Here is an 18,040-nt window from a genome sequence, read left to right as displayed (position 1 = left end):
ATTAATTCGGTTAAAAAAAGATTATTTTAATCAACTTTTATTTATAATTTAGTCTCATTTTCACTTAGTAAAAGTAGTTTTATTAATATATAGGGTACCTGAGGTTTAATATTTTGTGCTTTAAATAACAGTTTTACGTTTTTTCTAATGTTTATCATATTGAACAGCTTTTTGAAGTCTGACTAAATTTTTTGTTAGTTGACAAATTTTAATACTTTTTTACTTACCTAGTCTGAATTTTTTTTTTAAACCTTAGTAAATTTCAAACATTTTTCAGTGTAAATAAAATTTGTAATTGTATTTACATCACAAGTAGATATTTTATCGAAAAATCAAGATGATTTTTATTTTGTTAAGTTGTAAATAATATACTTTCTTACATTATAGTTTTCAAAGATGATAAACTAAAAGTATATTTTCTGTTATTGAAAAGTTGCAATCTACAAACAATTCTTTTGATATACTGTGTAACGTACTAGTTCAGAAGTATTTTGAAATAAAAAAAAGCTAGAGTTTTATTAAGCTGATCTAGGTATAAATTATGAAACTCAAACACTACTTTTTTCTTTTTACTTATTTCTACACACTTATGATTGAGAATTGTGAAATATATCATTCTTGTAACAAAAAAGTATATAGTACACTAAACTAGAAATGTAAAGTAAGTTAAATACAGATAAGAAGTATCAGTTGAAAGATGCACATGTTGGTTAAAAAATTAAAAATAATTTAAAAAACAAAAAGCTTACAATTTAGTTTTTGAAAATAAAACCTCTTACAAAAAAAAAATATATTTTACATTTTACTTTTGTTGACTTTTGAACGGATACTTCACAATTTGTGTTATACAAGACCAACGTTTACCTTAATTTACATGTTTCAGTAAAAAATTCCTAATTTTTCCTGCCATTCTTAATTAAAAGTTTTTTTTAGATTAATTTATTCAACTTTATAGTGATTTTATTTGGACTTTTAAATAGTAGACCAACCATTTAAAACCTTATTGGAATTTAAAAAAAGTTAAAACGCTTAGTTTTGCATTTACTTTTTTCTTTTAAAATGTTAAAAAAAGAAACGTTTATGTTTATATAGCTAAAAACAACAACATAATTTCTGCTCAAAACAGATGCAGCAACTTTTACCAATATGAAGCTTAAAGGCTTCATTAAACAAAATTTACAATATAAGAAAGTAAAAGATGGTCAATTTGCGATAATACTCATTAGTTTAAAATGTTTGAAGAATTATGTTTATATCAAAACTCAATGAGTTTGGTAGTAAACTAGTAGGACTAAAGGAAAAAGGTTATATATCTAAAAAAGTTTAAGATAGTCTAGTTAAAGAAGATATTATGGAGTAAAACCTTTTAATAATCATTTGTAAACTCATACAGACATCTGTTCTTTTACTTGCGTTGTTTTACCACTTGATTCTTCTTTCTTAAATTTCTCAACTGGTGTTTTCTACAACAGGTTTGTAAAACACCCAGAACTAATTTTTAATAAAAAAAGTGCAAAGTTATCTAAAAAATGATTTACAAATAAAATTTAATTTCAGTACACTATTGATATACTAGTCTCATTATTTTTCTTTTAGTTTGGTCGTTGAATTTTTTTTTTGTAAAGTGTACAAAAATACTGCAATCTGCAAAGTCTTTGTCTAATTATCCGGAACACCAATTAGAGAAGCTACTTACCCCTGCTACAAAGCTGTTTTTCTTAAAATTTACCGTACATGGATTAGTAAGAAAGGGATCAGGAAAGTAGCTTGGTACAAAGCTAAAGCGATTCAGTTTTCTTAAAATAACTCTTCTATTGTTTATTGAACGAAAAAAAAGCGCTCAAATATTTGGGCCAAAGACATTGTGTACGAAAAAAACTTTCGGTTATTGAGTCATACACCAGGATACAGTTTAAAGTCATGTCCAGGACAATTACTAAAAAACAATCAGTTAAACAAACTAAGAAAAAAAAAATGAATAAAATAAAACTAAACGAAAACTAATTGAATTTTGTGTTTAATAATGTACTATGAATATTGTTTAATAACATAGGAACAAAAAATATATATAACTTTAAATTAACTTTTAAAAGGAAACAAACAGCACTAATAGCAAACGTGTGGATAATTGAATTATAGGTTACAACCTCTAAAAAGAAAGTAAAATGTGCTACGCTGAAAAATTTTTACGAAAAAAAAACATTTTTTTAAGTATTTTGTACTAAAAAGGTAATTTTTATTTAATAATGTAAGTTAAAAAATATTTCACATTTGAATAGTCAAATAAACAATTGTAAAATTTGTTTAACAATTTTAAAGCAGTGATTTCTACAATAATTGAACTTACTTTTGTAAATGAAAATATGAGGATAAGTACTGTAAAACTTATGCTTTCAATGAGAAAAAAAAGACAATAATAATTTTAACAATAATGATATTAACAACAACAAATTTCTTTCCATTAATAAAAACTCTGCTCTTTTTTTTGAACACTTGTCTAAGTCTTAACTGTAATAATAGAAAGAAAACAACATTTGCAAACATAAAAAAGAAGAGTTTTTCTTTGATTTGCTCAAAAAGAGATTTTTTAACATAAATTTGCTTTAAACAGTACTTATCCAGCTAATTATCTCAGCTTACTTTTTAAATACTTTATATTTTCTGCTAAAATATAAACATCTATAACTATTCTTTTTACATTTGCTTGCAAAAAATTTAAAAATTATAACACTAATAAAATATATTAAAAAAAGTTTGTAAGCAGAAAAAATACAAAAGTTTATAAGAATTCTGAACTTAATTCAAAATAGTAATCTTAAAGAATAATCTTAAAAATAACTAGACAAAAAATGCTAAAACCTCGACCAAACCAATGTTAATGTAACCAAACAAATCTACTTTTTAACAAATATATTAAAAAAATAATTAAAAATTTGGATATTAAATGAATTATTAATACTATTAACTCCTTAAACAAAGTAAATTGGCGAGTATAATGATCACTAATGACCTTGAGAATCACTATTTAAAAGATAACTTGTAATTTCGTCATGGAACTTTCCAAAATGACTTATTTTTAAACATAATGGTAGCTTAGTCCATAACTTACTACCTTGGAAGGATAGTGATTTGGAAGGATAGAAGGATAGTGATTGTAGTTTACTCTAAAAAGTTCTTGGACAGTAACATGAGATAACTAAGTCTACTTTTTAAAACAAATATAAATCAAAAGTACTTTATGAAAGTTGAAGCACTGCAGCTTTGTATCAAGTTGTATCCCTGGTAAGAAAAATACTACATGGTACAAAAGTACATTTTAGTAAACTCTACTGCTCTTTTTTGTTAATTAACGAGGAGTTTGACCGACTGTTCTAACTAGTAACTGTGTAAGTTAAACATAATAAATTTGCCTCTTTGGAGTAAGCTTATTCGGTCAAAAAGATATCCATCTTTTGAAGTAGTTTATTCATTGTTTTAATATTTTTGATTTGGTGGAGTTCTATGTCTACAGAATAGTCAACAAAGCTCGTGTTTATATATAAAACTTCACTTTTATTTTAATTAGTGTGCTGCTTCCATTAGGGTTATATTGCCTTCATTATGCGAGAAAACAAGGCTGTTTCTGTTTTATGGTCCTTAAGAGCTCAGGCGCGGTTAATTTTTCCTGAACTACAACTTCCACATCTTCTTTCAGTAAACTGCGAATAAAATTTGTGAAGTAAGTAATACTTTTTTTGACACGCTTTCAGTTGTTTTAAATTATTTCAACACTATTCTACTATCTGTAAACATAATTAAAAATCGAAAATGCTGAAACTTTATTATGCATTTATCTGACACAGTCTAAACATGACAAAGTGATCTAGTTTTTAATGAAAGCTTACTTTTTATACTGTATATAACGAGTAGGCGTCGTAAATGCACGAACAGTTACTTCTGCACGAAGTATCACGTTTGTACGAGTCGTCAATTTGGCACGGAGACAGATTTGCACAGTTATTGACTTTTGCAAGAAGTCAGTTTTGTACGAGTTGTCAAACTTGTACAAGGAGTCACTTTTGCAGAACACACATTTTGTTTTCTTGAATTTTTAAAGCGTTTTTATATAGTAATTTATAGTTTGACGCTTCTTTAAAAAGTGAAAACCGTACAAAATTGACTACAGTGCAAAACTGTGACTCTTGCAAAAGTGGCTTCGGTAAAACTGACGGCTCGTGCACAATATACAACTCGTACATAAGTGACGTTCCGTACATTTATGACTATTTCCCGTCTATAACATTGTAACTTAAAGGGTTTTTATTAGGACAACATAACATATGAAAATTTTTGTTGTTACGATGTAAATTTTTTAGACGGACTTGTTCTTTCTTGATTAGTTTAAGTTTTCAGTCTAAACCATAATTAGGTTAACTTTTTTACAAGCGTGAAATTAAAGCAACTTATTTAACATAATATAAGTTTAAAGGTATAAAATAACGTATATATATAATACCACAGATGTTCTTGTGCTAAAACTTTATTTCAACTAACGGTGTCTCACTGGTCTCAAATAAATTTAAGAACAGATCTACGAAGTCTATAAGAAATTAACACACATTTGAAAAAAGCAGAAGAAGCATGTATAATTATGTATAGTGTTTATGTAGGTAGTAACTATAAATGAACTTTATGGTTTAAAAACAAAGTTTGGGATAAAAACATAAAATTTTAAAATTGTCTACAAAAAATACATATTTAATAAAAGTAGGCACTAACCTCAAAAAGCTCTAAGAATAGGCAAGTTTTTAAAATAAAAATTAAATTGAGTTGTGCAGAAATGTTACGTCATAATAAATTTAACAAATTGGTCAATAATTTATACAGCTTAAAAACATGAAGTATTAAACTTGCAAGTGTATGTGATTGTAATGTGAGTGTTGTGAAATAAATTAGTACGTAAGTAGACAGAGTTATTTTAAGTAGAATCGTCGGTTGTGGGGACAAATATTCGATAAATCTTGCCGCTTATCTAGAAGTAGGTCTTTATCTTTTGCTGCAATTACTGCTCTTTCTGTATTGCAAGTTGGGCAAATTCTACTTACTCCGTTGGATGCATGTTTCATCTTTGAAAAAATACTCAACTCCATGTTTGGCCTTTTACCGTACCTGTGAAAAAAGCTCCAGACATAATCCTATAAACGCGTGCTTTGTTTTTTATTCATATTTTTAGAGTATGTTTATGGTTAGCATATCTATCCTTGAAACTACCTGCTGTACTTCCGATATAAATTTTATCTGGGCCCTTACTTTCAACTTTAACTTTTTAAATTACATTTTTAATTAAACAATTGCCTTTTAATGGGCAGTTATCTTTGTTTAATTTACGGCAATTACATGTTTTAGGCATATTACTTAACTTATTACTATTAGGGTTAGTTAGTTTTGAATATTTATTTATAGTTTTATTGTTATGCATTTTGCTTATACTTTTAGCGCTATTATCACTTACTTGTTCTAAGTTTTCTTTTATCACTTTAGAAATACTTCTAGTTATACGTTGAATACTATAATCTACACTATTATTAGTACTATTGATATGGATATTTTCATTATCATTAATATTAAATTTATCATTATAGCTTATATCTTTAATGGTTAAAGTTTTAATTACATTGTTGTTACCATAATTAAAATTTTTACTATTTGGATTATCATTATTATTACTGTTATTATTACTATTACTAAAATTATTATTTTTATTATTGCTGTTATTATTAATATTATTAGTATAATTAGAAATATTGTACATATCTACGTCATTACTAACTTTATTACTAGAATTATTGTTTGTATTAGCTTTGATATGTCTATTTTTAAAGTTTGAAATTACTGTTTTGTTGTGCGATTGTATTAAAGTTTTAACATTACTCATGCAACTATAAGAAATTTTAACTGTCTCTCTATTAAAAATTTTGTTATAAAAGTGGCTATCGGGGAAGTGTTTATCGACTAGCTTTAAAAATTCTTTACCTAAGTTTATATTAACTGAAGAGCAATATGGAAGATTATACCACATTATATGTCGGTTACGCGGTTTTTTGCGTTTTTTGTCTACATCTAATTTTTCATACTTTAATTTACATTTAAAACCTCGATTTTTTAATTAATTTTCGTACGGTTCTTTTATTTCGTTAAATATCTTTTCATTCGAAGAGAGGGTACTTAAACGTTTTTGTGTCATTACCGGGAAGCATTTTTTTTTATATGATAAGGGTGGTCAGAATTAATATTAATAAAGTTTAATAAAGAATATGGTTTACGGTACGGACGGTAAGTATTATTAGATAAATTTAAAGTAATATCTAAAAAATTCGTTATTTGCGCTCCTATTTCTAAAGTTATTTTAAAACCGATATCAGACATCAATCTAAACGTTGACTTTTAAATCTTTTCGTAAACAAGAGGTTTTGAAAGATCAATGACACCGAGTCCATCATCTCTATACAATCCCCAATTATCAAAAATACTTTTGAGTTTATCTAGGATGTATAACCCTACAAGATCGCATACCTCCGCTCTATGAAAACTACCCATCGGTATATCAAAAAAAACTATCGGTATCATTTTTCTTCCATACATCATCACCCGAAAAAGTAAAAGGTCACACGAATGGAATATAATGTCTGTATCTGATTTATTAAAAACAGAAAATTGGGATGCATAATCTAGTGCGTTAATTAAGTGCGCTTTTGTAATAGACGGATAAAATTCGACGATATCAAAGCTAATAAAACGCTTACTACTTTTATTGTTAATATTATTAAACCATTGTAATAGTTCACCAGTATTTTTCCATTGGATTAGACTAGTGGCTGTTCTAACGTCTTTAATTATACTAGTTAAAATTTGTTTAGATATTTTACAAATATGCGTTTTACTTTTACTTATTAGTCTGCACTTGACTGTTGCAGGAAAATTATCTTTATGATCCTTTACTGTTATATACGCTTGCGATCTTTCTAACTTAGGTATACGTTTACCAGTAGTATTATTTTCATTTAAAAGTTCTTGTGCACGGGAGTCTATCGTATCAGCCGGATTATTGGTACATTTTTTATAGATTTTTGTGATATTGTCTAAAAGTAACTTATCTCAATTTTTTGGACTGATTTTATACAAATTATTAGTTTTGTCTGCAAAAATAACAAGTTTATTAGACTTTTTTATAGAATTAATCTTGTTACGTAAATTATATTGAAAGTTATTAGTTTTACCGGGTTTATGTTCAATTTTATTAATTAAATCAATTAATTCAGATTCAAAAGGTATTAATTTTACACAGATTGGTGCCGACTTTTTAGTCGGGAAAGGCAAAGATTTACTTATTGTACTTAATTTACTTGTATTTAAATGAGCATCAGGATTATCGGTAACATGGTTTGTCTTTTTACACAACTTTTGTTCGTAACAAAATGCACGCCATCTTATCTTTTGGATGAGGGCGTTTGTGTAATGAAACAATCTTACCTGATAAATGTGCTTGTTCGCCAAAGGGATGTTTTTAAGGGAACCATCGAACTCAAGTACTTCAAATATGCTTTTTTTCTTAGGATTCAGCATTCCTCAGAGATCCTCCAATACAAAACTACCAATTTTTCAATGAATTAAAAAAACGAGGTTTTAAACGTAAATTAAAGTTAAAAATTAGATGTAGATAAAAAACGCAAAAAACCGCGTAACCGACATATAATGTGGTATAATCCTCCATATTGCTCTTCAGTTAATATAAACTTAGGTAAAGAATTTTTAAAGCTAGTCGATAAACACTTCATCCGATAGCCACTTTTATAAAAAAAATTTTAATAGAGAGACAGTTAAAACTTCTTATAGTTGCATGAGTTATGTTAAAACTTTAATACAATCGCACAACAAAACAGTAATTTCAAACTTTAACAATAGACATATCAAAGCTAATACAAACAATAATTCTATTAATAAAGTTAGTAATGACGTAGATATGTACAATATTTCTAATTATACTAATAATATTAATAATAACAGTAATAATAAAAATAATAGTTTTAATAATAGTAATAATAACAGTAATAATAATGATAATCCTAATAGTAAAAATTTTAATTATGGTAACAACAATGTACTTAAAACTTTAACCATTAAAGATATAAGCTATAATGATAAATTTAATATTAATGATAATGAAAATATCCATATCAATAGTACTAATAATAGTGTAGATTATAGTATTCAACGTATAACTAGAAGTATTTCTAAAGTGATAAAAGAAAACTTAGAACAAGTAAGTGATAATAGCGCTAAAAGTATAAGCAAAATGCATAACAATAAAACTATAAATAAATATTCAAAACTAACTAACCCTAATAGTAATAAGTTAAGTAATATGCCTAAAACATGTAATTGCCGTAAATTAAACAAAGATAACTGCCCATTAAAAGGCAATTGATTAATTAAAAATGTAATTTATAAAGTTAAAGTTGAAAGTAAGGGCCCAGATAAAATTTATATCGGAAGTACAGCAGGTAGTTTCAAGGATAGATATGCTAACCATAAACATACTTTTAAAAATATGAATAAAAAACAAAGCACGCGTTTATAGGATTATGTCTGGAGCTTTTTTCACAGGTACGGTAAAAGGCCAAACATGGAGTTTAGTATTTTTTTAAAAATCAAACATGCATCCAACGGAGTAAGTAGAATTTGCCCAACTTGCAATACAGAAAGAGCAGTAATTGCAGCAAAAGATAAAGACCTACTTCTGAATAAGCGGCAAGATTTATCGAATATTTGTCCCCACAACCGACGATTCTACTTTAAAAAACTCTGTCTACTTACGTACTAATTTATTTCACAACACTCACATTACAATCACATACACTTGCAAGTTTAATACTTCATGTTTTTAAGCTGTATAAATTATTGACCAATTTGTTAAATTTATTATGACGTAACATTTCTGCACAACTCAATTTAATTTTCATTTTAAAAACTTGCCTATTCTTAGAGCTTTTTGAGGTTAGTGCCTACTTTTATTAAATATGTATTTTTTGTTGACAATTTTAAAATTTTATGTTTTTATCCCAAACTTTGTTTTTAAACCATAAAGTTCATTTATAGTTACTACCTACATAAACACTATACATAATTATACATGCTTCTTCTGCTTTTTTCTAATGTGTGTTAATATCTTATAGACTCCGTAGATCTGTTCTTAAATTTATTTGAGAGCAGTGAGACGCCGTTAGTTGAAATAAAGTTTTAGCACAAGAACATCTGTGGTATATATTCCGATAAACTTAGCTTATCAGGATCTCCAGGATTTAACGCCTTAAAACGTTATATCTTATATATATAATACTTTAGATTAACAACAAAACAGTTTTAATTAATTATTAAGTATATACACAGCAGAATAAAAATTCAAAAATAATTAAACAATTTAAATGAACTCGTAAAATACACACAGCCTCTTCAAACTACAACTTATAATTCCAGTGATAGAATAATTCACTTATTTTTAGACATATTTATTTATTGTTTAAAAATTTTGAAACAGTTTTACTTCTTTTTCAGCTATTGTTATCGCTTAATACTTTTTACAACATTAAAAACCCACATACAAAGAATACAAGTAGATATTTGAAAAAAAATTCAGTTTATCTTTTAAAAAACAGACTTCTTTTAACAAATTTTTTTTTGTAAATAAACAAATCGCCTTCTTTTTTTGTTTGGCATATACTTACATTTTTTCTTGTATTATGATGGTACTAATTAGTACTACGATGGTAAAACTAAATCTGTCGGATTAAAATAAAGCTAATTTGAATTTTTATTGATAATTTGATTATGATCAAAAGTATTTTCTAAATCAAGCTGATGTCTCTTTTTTCTGTTTGAACAATTATTTTGATTTTTATGTGTTGTAACAAAAACATACTAAGTTATTTATTTTTCCATTATCACTTTAAATTGAAAACCAACGAGTTAGATATAAGATTTTTATATTAAATGCAAACGTGTAATTAAAATAATTACTACCCATAATTTTTCCACATTTGCTAGCTTGACTTTTTCATTAAACTAAAAAATTAAAAAAGAACCCGTAGAATCTACTTACAACAAACTTGAGACTTTAAAATCTGTATGATAAGAAAATAAAGTTTTAAGAAAACAGTTCCATTTATATTTAAAAAAAAATTACCTAACTTTTGAAAACCTGTTTAACACGACTTAGTTGATTCTCAAAAACTACAATACATTTTTTGACAGTTATATTGTTTTGTTTAAACTAGAGTTTCCCAAAACAGTTTTTTAGTCGCCTACTAGGCAGTAGTTTCTAAAATGTCTCCTTTACTAGATATGGCCCTTTTAATAGTTTAATACTCAATAATGTTTTCTCTCCCTTTTTAATTATTTTCCCCTAAGAGTCAAGATTGACCCTAAGGAAGCAATATCACCTACTTTAAAAAACCCTGGTTAACTTTAAGACTATATCGCATTGGTCAACAAATTTTTAGCTAAATAAGAACTGATACGGTAGAAGCAAACTTAAGCTTTTCTAAAACAAAAGTTTACAGAACTGCTCTTTTTTGGGCTTGTAAGTACAATGCTGCCTATTTTATGGTTATTTCGTTGAACATATGCTTTTATTTTTTTTTATCTAATGTAATAATGTAGCACACTTTGTTAAATCATCAAAAAAGACTCATAAACATTGAAGTCCGCAAAGAATTTTTTTTTCTTTTAGTGTGGCCAACGAAAAACTTTTTACAGTAATTGGCGTCCGTTTTTCATAAAAAACCACCGATCCCTACTTTACCCACAACATACAAAAAATAATATGTTAAGAAATATTTTATCATATCCAATAAAGATTTTTTAATATACAAGGAGCTATATGTTATCACCTTCATTATAAACAAAACTGTTTATAACCAAAATTAAAGTTTTACTGCACTACGGTAAAGATTTTTAGGAGCACAACAACTCAAATTCTGGTAATAAATATTCTAAAATATCTAACTTTAAGAATAATTAGTTTAAAAAAAATCTCTCCTCATCGGGTACACGACTATTCAAAATCAGACAGTTCAAATTCCGACAATTTAAATTCTAAAAAAAAAATTAAATGGCCACAAATCAAAAAGTAATATATGTATATACTTTTTAAACTAAAGAAAGCGCTTGTTGGTCTAACTATTACCTTTTTTTTAATTCTTATATTTTCTTCTTTGAGGTATGGCTAAAATAAGTTTTAAAATATAGTATTTTTTTAGAAAAAACATTTTATTAAAATCTTATTTTCAAAAATATTGTTTTCCTTTTTTTTTCATTTTTCTATTCTTATTATTACCTACAACCGCTGTCTTTTCTTTGAAATAAGCATTACTTTTTTAGTTTTGGCCCTTTAAACACTTTTAAATTATTAGAAGTGTCGGAATTTTAATTGTCCGTTTTTAATTGTCATGTAGCCCTCCTTATAAATACTTTTTCAATAATTTTACCATCGAAATCTTATTAATTGAACTTACAGAAACAATTTAACTCCTTCAGTTTTTTTATTTTTGGATACGGCTAAAATAAGTTTCAAAAAACACATAAAAGTAGATAATCTTATTAATTATGAATTTGCTCTTTAAATAAATATGTTTATTTTTTACCTTTATAGTTTTAACAATTACACCTTTAAGTATATTTTTAGTTTATTTATTTGCGATCTTTCAAAATTTTGCTTCTTTAAAACCTTTCAGAGTTTGACTTGTTGTAATTTGAATTGTCATTTTATTAGATCTTTTGTATTTATTTAAAACTTATTTTTATTGAATAGAGTATTAAGTTTCATTCAACTCATTTCGAATACGAATTAGTTAAAGTTGATATGCAAATAAAACAAACTTTTAAACTTAAGTCGATGTTAAAGACATAAAAAAGCAGAAGTTTTTTTAATTCTATTTTTAGGTTATTTTACAATTTATACTACACAACCACAACTAATTGCAGTTATGTTTAATTATTTAATTTAGTAACAAGAAAGTACAACCAAATATATAATTTTATCGAAGCATTGTTTATATAACATAACACAATTGTACAAAATTAATAGAAGTAACAAATAAAAATAACTAATGTTATAAGTAAAAAGTAATTAAAAGAATCAGTGTGTAATTCAGATGAGATAAATTATTTTAAAAAGAGTTCTTTTTTTCGTTTTTGTATTGTTTTTATGGGAAAAGTATTGAATTTACTGATAATTATAGTATTTTAATTAGTCTTTTTAGTTTTAAGTAAAAATGTTCAACACTCCCACATGATACCTGATCCTGTGGTAACTTGTTCCACATTGTCTTTGCTCAGTTAAAAAAATAACCTTGCCACTGACTGTTGTTAAAATTATATAAACACCTTAATTTTATATCATTTCCTCTTAACTGATATTTATTATGGGAAGAACGAAAAATTTATTGAAAAAAAACTTATATTTACCATTCAAAATTTTATAAAGAGTTAATAAATCAAACTCCCATCTTCTATATTCTAGACATTTCAATAGGCTTAACTAATCTATTATTATATGATCTATTGAATATGTTACAACGATTACATATAAAACGTGTAAATTTTTTTTGCACAGACTCATTTTTATTAATGTCTTTTTTAAATAAGGAGAATAAATTTGGGTACTGAATTCAAGCTTAGGACGAAAGTATATTTTAATTAGTTTTGTCAGGATACTAGCTGAACTTGTTTTCAAACTTTTGTATACTTGATAAGATGAAGTTTGTGCAACTTATATAAATAGTTTATGTGTCACTCCATTTTAAACTTTCAGAGATATATATTCTTAAATCTTTCAAAACGTTAACTGTTGGTATCCTAGTGTTATTGATTAATAGGTTAATCGGGCACGATTTGTTTTTCTTAATGGTTATAATTTTAATTTTTTTAGAATTTAAATCATTTTTCTTGTATTTTTCGTAGAGAAATATTTGACTCACTAAAAGTTTTTACATAATCTGAAAATAAACTTATATCACTTTAAATGTCAATATTTTATTAAGTATCGTTAATGTAGACTAAAACAAGAAGGGGACCAATTACACCACCTTGTGGTAGTCCACTGTATTTTGTTAAAGGGTCTGACAGCGTAATATTAATAAGTACATTTTGTGATCTCAAATTCAAATATTATTAAACCAATTTACTAAGGATTCATGTAGTCCATGCTGACTCAAAATTTTTAACAATTGTTTGTGTGATACTAAATCGAAAGCTTTTTTAATATCAGTATAAACCACTTTAATGTTTTCGTTACAAGATAAGAATGTATCCATGAATGTAAGCATGTTGACAGTTGAATGTTTTTCTAGCGATTTGGGACAATACCAAATTGTTTATTAGTTAGTAAATTATAGTCAAATAGGTGATTAAGTAATTTCAAATTTGTTTAAAAACTCGAGAAAAGCCAATAGTAACTAGTTAAATATATTGGCCAATAGTTCAACGCGTTTTGTTTGTTACCCTTCTTATGCACTCAAATGATAAAAGATGTTTTCCATTGTTTTGGTACTTCAGCTAATGCTATAGAGCAACTGAAAATTAATGATAGTGGAAATATAATTGATGCAATTGCATACTTAATAAAATAAGGTGTTTTTTGGGGTTCTTATGATTTTATCTTTTAGGTGATTAATTTAGCTTTTAATCTCGTCATAAGTTATAAAAAAGTCTTCTTTTTTACTACAATTTTTTGAGCTAGTATAAAACTTTGGTGGTCATCATTTTTCTAAATACTTGAAAAATTCTGTAAAAAAGTGAGGCTATTTCAAAATATGCGGTTACTGTTTTATCTTTATCATTGTCATAAAAGAGGGTATTGCAGTACTTAATTTAAGTTTAGATTTTACGCAACTATAAATCTTTATAAAATTTGGGTTTTTGCAGATTATTTCTTCATATTCAAAATTGTATTCTTTAATGGCTAATTGATTTTCTTTTGACTTATTTTTATAATCTTTGGAAAATTATATACTTTTCTTATTATTTTTTTATAGAATAAATTTTTCTTTTAATAGTTTTTTAGTGTGAGATGGTTTTTTTTTTTTGTTTTTTTTTTTCAGAATAAAGTGGAATAATACGTTTAATTGAGGTTTGAATTAAGCTAATAAATTGGTCATAAAAATGTTCAAGATTTTTTGACTTGTTAAATAATGAGGTCCAATAATTTTTTGACAAGTATTTATTAATGTTTTTAAAATCTGCCAATTTAAAATCATTTGAATCTTTTTTAGCATTAGGTACTATTAGACTTTTAAATTTAGTTTTGAACTAAATCAAGTTATGGTCAAACGTGTATAACAATGGAAAAGTAACAGAATGAGATATGGTTCTATCTAGCTAGACCAAAATGATTGCAAATTAAGAGATCAAGTATGTTTGCATTTTTTTAAGTTAGACTTTCGATTACCTGAGTTAAAAAATCATCCGTGCAAAAATCAAGAAAACACTCATGGGTTCATTTTAGTCTGTTCTAGGAGTTGTTCAATTTATGTTTGGCAGATAAAAATCACCAAGAACATAAAAAAAATTCAATCATTTTAATTACATTTTTACAGTCAGTGCACATTTTGCAGACAGTGGGATAGGTAAACACTAATAAATCTTAGTTTTGTTTTTTTTATAATTACGTCTATTTATATGTACCCAAAATTTTATTGTTAATAGAGATTAAATCTTTTTTAACTTTAGATACTTTTTGTAATTTTTGTAAATGACAGCAACACCTTCACCCCTACTTTTTCTATCCTTTCGGACTATTTTATAGTTAGAAGGACAGACTATAGCATCGTTGACTTTAGGAGTCAACCACGTTTCAGTAAGAAAAATTAAACCAACATTACTAATGTACAAATAGTTCTCTAAAATATCAACTTTATTTAAAACAAATCTTATATTAATACATTCAAAATTAAAATGATTACAGTTACAACTATGAGAAGTATTAAAAGAAAACTTATTATGATTGAAACTCAATTTATCAGATAAACTCAAATGTTTAGCAGTAAAAGAACTGTTGACTCACAGTTTTTGTTACTAATCCCAGAGCTCCTGGGAATTAAAACGAAACTGCTGTCTTGTTGATTCCACTATTTATGATTCCTGATTACGTATTTCACGTTTAAATTGTTCTGGTCTGCTATGGCTTGCTTTAGTTTAACTTTTTTTCTCACGATTCTGAATGCTTCTAGTTCTAAGATGGTTCTGTCAGAGTTGGTATGAACATTTGTTTCTTTTCCATCATTCATAACTTTTATGTTTTTCATCTTTAACAGCCTTTAACTACCTTTTTTTATTCGTTGACATGCTACAAAAAAAGTGTTAGTAAAAACTTGTCGATAGTTTTAGTTAAAATTGTAGTCAAAAAATTAACATATAACTTGCTGTCCAAATTTAAAAAAATCAGAATTAATCTATAATTACTTTCTAACTTAAATATAGTTTCTAAGTTAAAATAGAAGTTTAACGATTTTAGATGATTTTTTTTATATTGACATTATATTATAACTAAAACTTTTTTGACATAAAGTTAAATAAAGTTTATTTTAGTAAACGTTGTTAACTTTATAAAAGTTAATATTCAGAACAAAGGTAGCAAAAGAAGTAAAAATATTTAAAAACTTGGAAAATGCAAGTATAATAAAAAACTCTTTCCGTTGTTTTGTTAAAACTTTAATCTTTTTATAATTATTTCCAATAGAAATATTATACATACCTATCAATTTTAGTTATTGTAATAATTCAGTAATAAAATTTTGAACAAGACTTACCCAAACTTAAAAACAAAACTGCCTGCTTTTTAAGGTAAAAAGATAAAATTCGACTACTGACTAAATTGACTTTAAGCTAAATTTTAAAAGTTTGATAATAATCGCACAGTTATTCTGTTATAAATTTATTGTTACATTTTCAAATACTTAATCTTTATAATCGCATTTGCGTAATTATTTTAAAATTTAAAACATTTTCTACCCTATAAACCAGCAATATAATTTAAAAATAATTTAGAATAGAAAAAAGTATATTTTTCATTTCATTATTCACTTATTTATTTACATAGAAATGTTTTAATACAAATTAGTTTTACTAAAAGGTATCCGTGGTGTGCGACCCGATAACTGAAAGGTTCTTCAGGCATCAGGTCCTAAGACCAAATGTTTTGAGCGTATTTTTTTATCGTTTAATAAACTGTAATTCATTTTACTACTAGGCAAGTGTAAAAAGTATAATAGTTAACCTCATTAGCAAAAATTGTGCTTATAGCAATAATAAATTAACTTAATAAAATAATAATCAAAACATTTATATAACTTTAAATTATTTTTTTTACTGAAAATGTTACGATAATTAAACACTGTTACAAATCATTTTGAATTTCAGACTGCTGATAAATGTTTTTACACCAGAAAACCTATCTTTATGAATAAAAAAAGATTGTTTCAGAATTTTTTTAGAACAAGTTTTTTTGTCGTGTAAAATGAGCGCAAAAGTTTTATAGTAAGACATAATAAATTGTTTGAAGAATTAAGACTGCAGGCTTCTTTAGTTACGACTGACTAACAAATTTCAATAAAAACGAGACCTGGGTCTAAGTTTACCGACGACTTATTATCTTATGATCCAAGTGGTATGATCAAAACTGTATATTAACTTGAAGTTAATTCATCGCTGACAAAAGTCCAGGCTTCGGCTCTGTTAGACTTTTGCCGAAGTTTTATTTAGGGATGTTTTTAAATATATACTTACGAGTTTAATCTAAAGAAAAAAAGACTATATTTCACAAGTTTTTACTTAGTATAATTTACTGTTTTTCTATTTATACTTTGCCTCATGAAATACCATCAATTATAAAGCTTACATTACTAAAACGTAAATCAAAATAGGAAAGATATTATTCTTTAGATAAAAAAGACTAAAAACTAAAACCGGCTAATTGAAATTTAAGCTTTTTTAAAAAAGAGTATAGAATAATTTTTTGTTTAGTATTTTTTTTGAATTTTAAATTTGTTTTTATATACTGAAAATTTTCGGAAAAGTATGTTGTCGTCAAAACAACCTTAACTCTAAACAACCTTTTACTCTAAAGTTATCTGCTTATCTTATTAAAAAATGGTAGCAATACGTGCATTAATCTTTAATGCTTTATATTGTTGTTTTTTATGTTTATTCAAAAAAATCCCACTAACTTATATTTTAGTTTGTTATTCAAATGTTTATTAACATTTATACTTCAACCATCTGACATGAACACAGACAATAGAACCTTTTAAGGCAATTTACAATTGTTTTAACTATTAGTACAAAAATTTTATTTTGCAAAGGGTCTGCACTTGTATCAAACTAAGTTGATATAATTTTTTCCTTTTTTGAAGACTTCCGTTTGTCACATTAATTTGTAAATCATAATTACTTATTAACTATGTTACTCAAGGTTTTTGTAGAGTGGGACAAGTTCTAATTTTTGTCAATATTACTTTGTTATAAAACATGTGTTTTGTAATACTTGTAGAACACATTTAATTTTCTTAATTTGTCTAGTTTACTTATAAATTTATACAGAAAATATTGATGACAAAAACTAATATTCTTACCGAGAGATAAATTATGTTCCTATAATTAACTCAAATCAAAATCACACTTATGTTCTATAACTAAGTCTATTTATAAGCTTTCACAAACTATAATTACATAACACTTTTCATGTAAAGTTATTAGGTAAAATAATAGTTACCTGAAAATACAAAAGCAAACCATCAGCATCAACAAATGCATTGGATTTGATACTTAAAAATAGGGTGTTTTCAAAGTAGACGTCGGCTAAAACTGAATAAAAACTATATCTTATGTAAAAACCAATGTTTTGTTACTTTAATTTTCTTAATTTTCGGGTTTAAATATAAATACATATATATGAGCGCTGCGTCCCAAAAGTACTTAATTTTAGAAATTTGACTATTGTTTTAATAAA

Source organism: Thalia democratica, chromosome 1 (genome assembly GCF_965202585.1).
Source record: "Thalia democratica chromosome 1, ktThaDemo2.hap1.1, whole genome shotgun sequence".
Lineage (NCBI taxonomy): Eukaryota > Metazoa > Chordata > Thaliacea > Salpida > Salpidae > Thalia > Thalia democratica.
Note: the sequence above shows the minus strand (reverse complement) of the source record.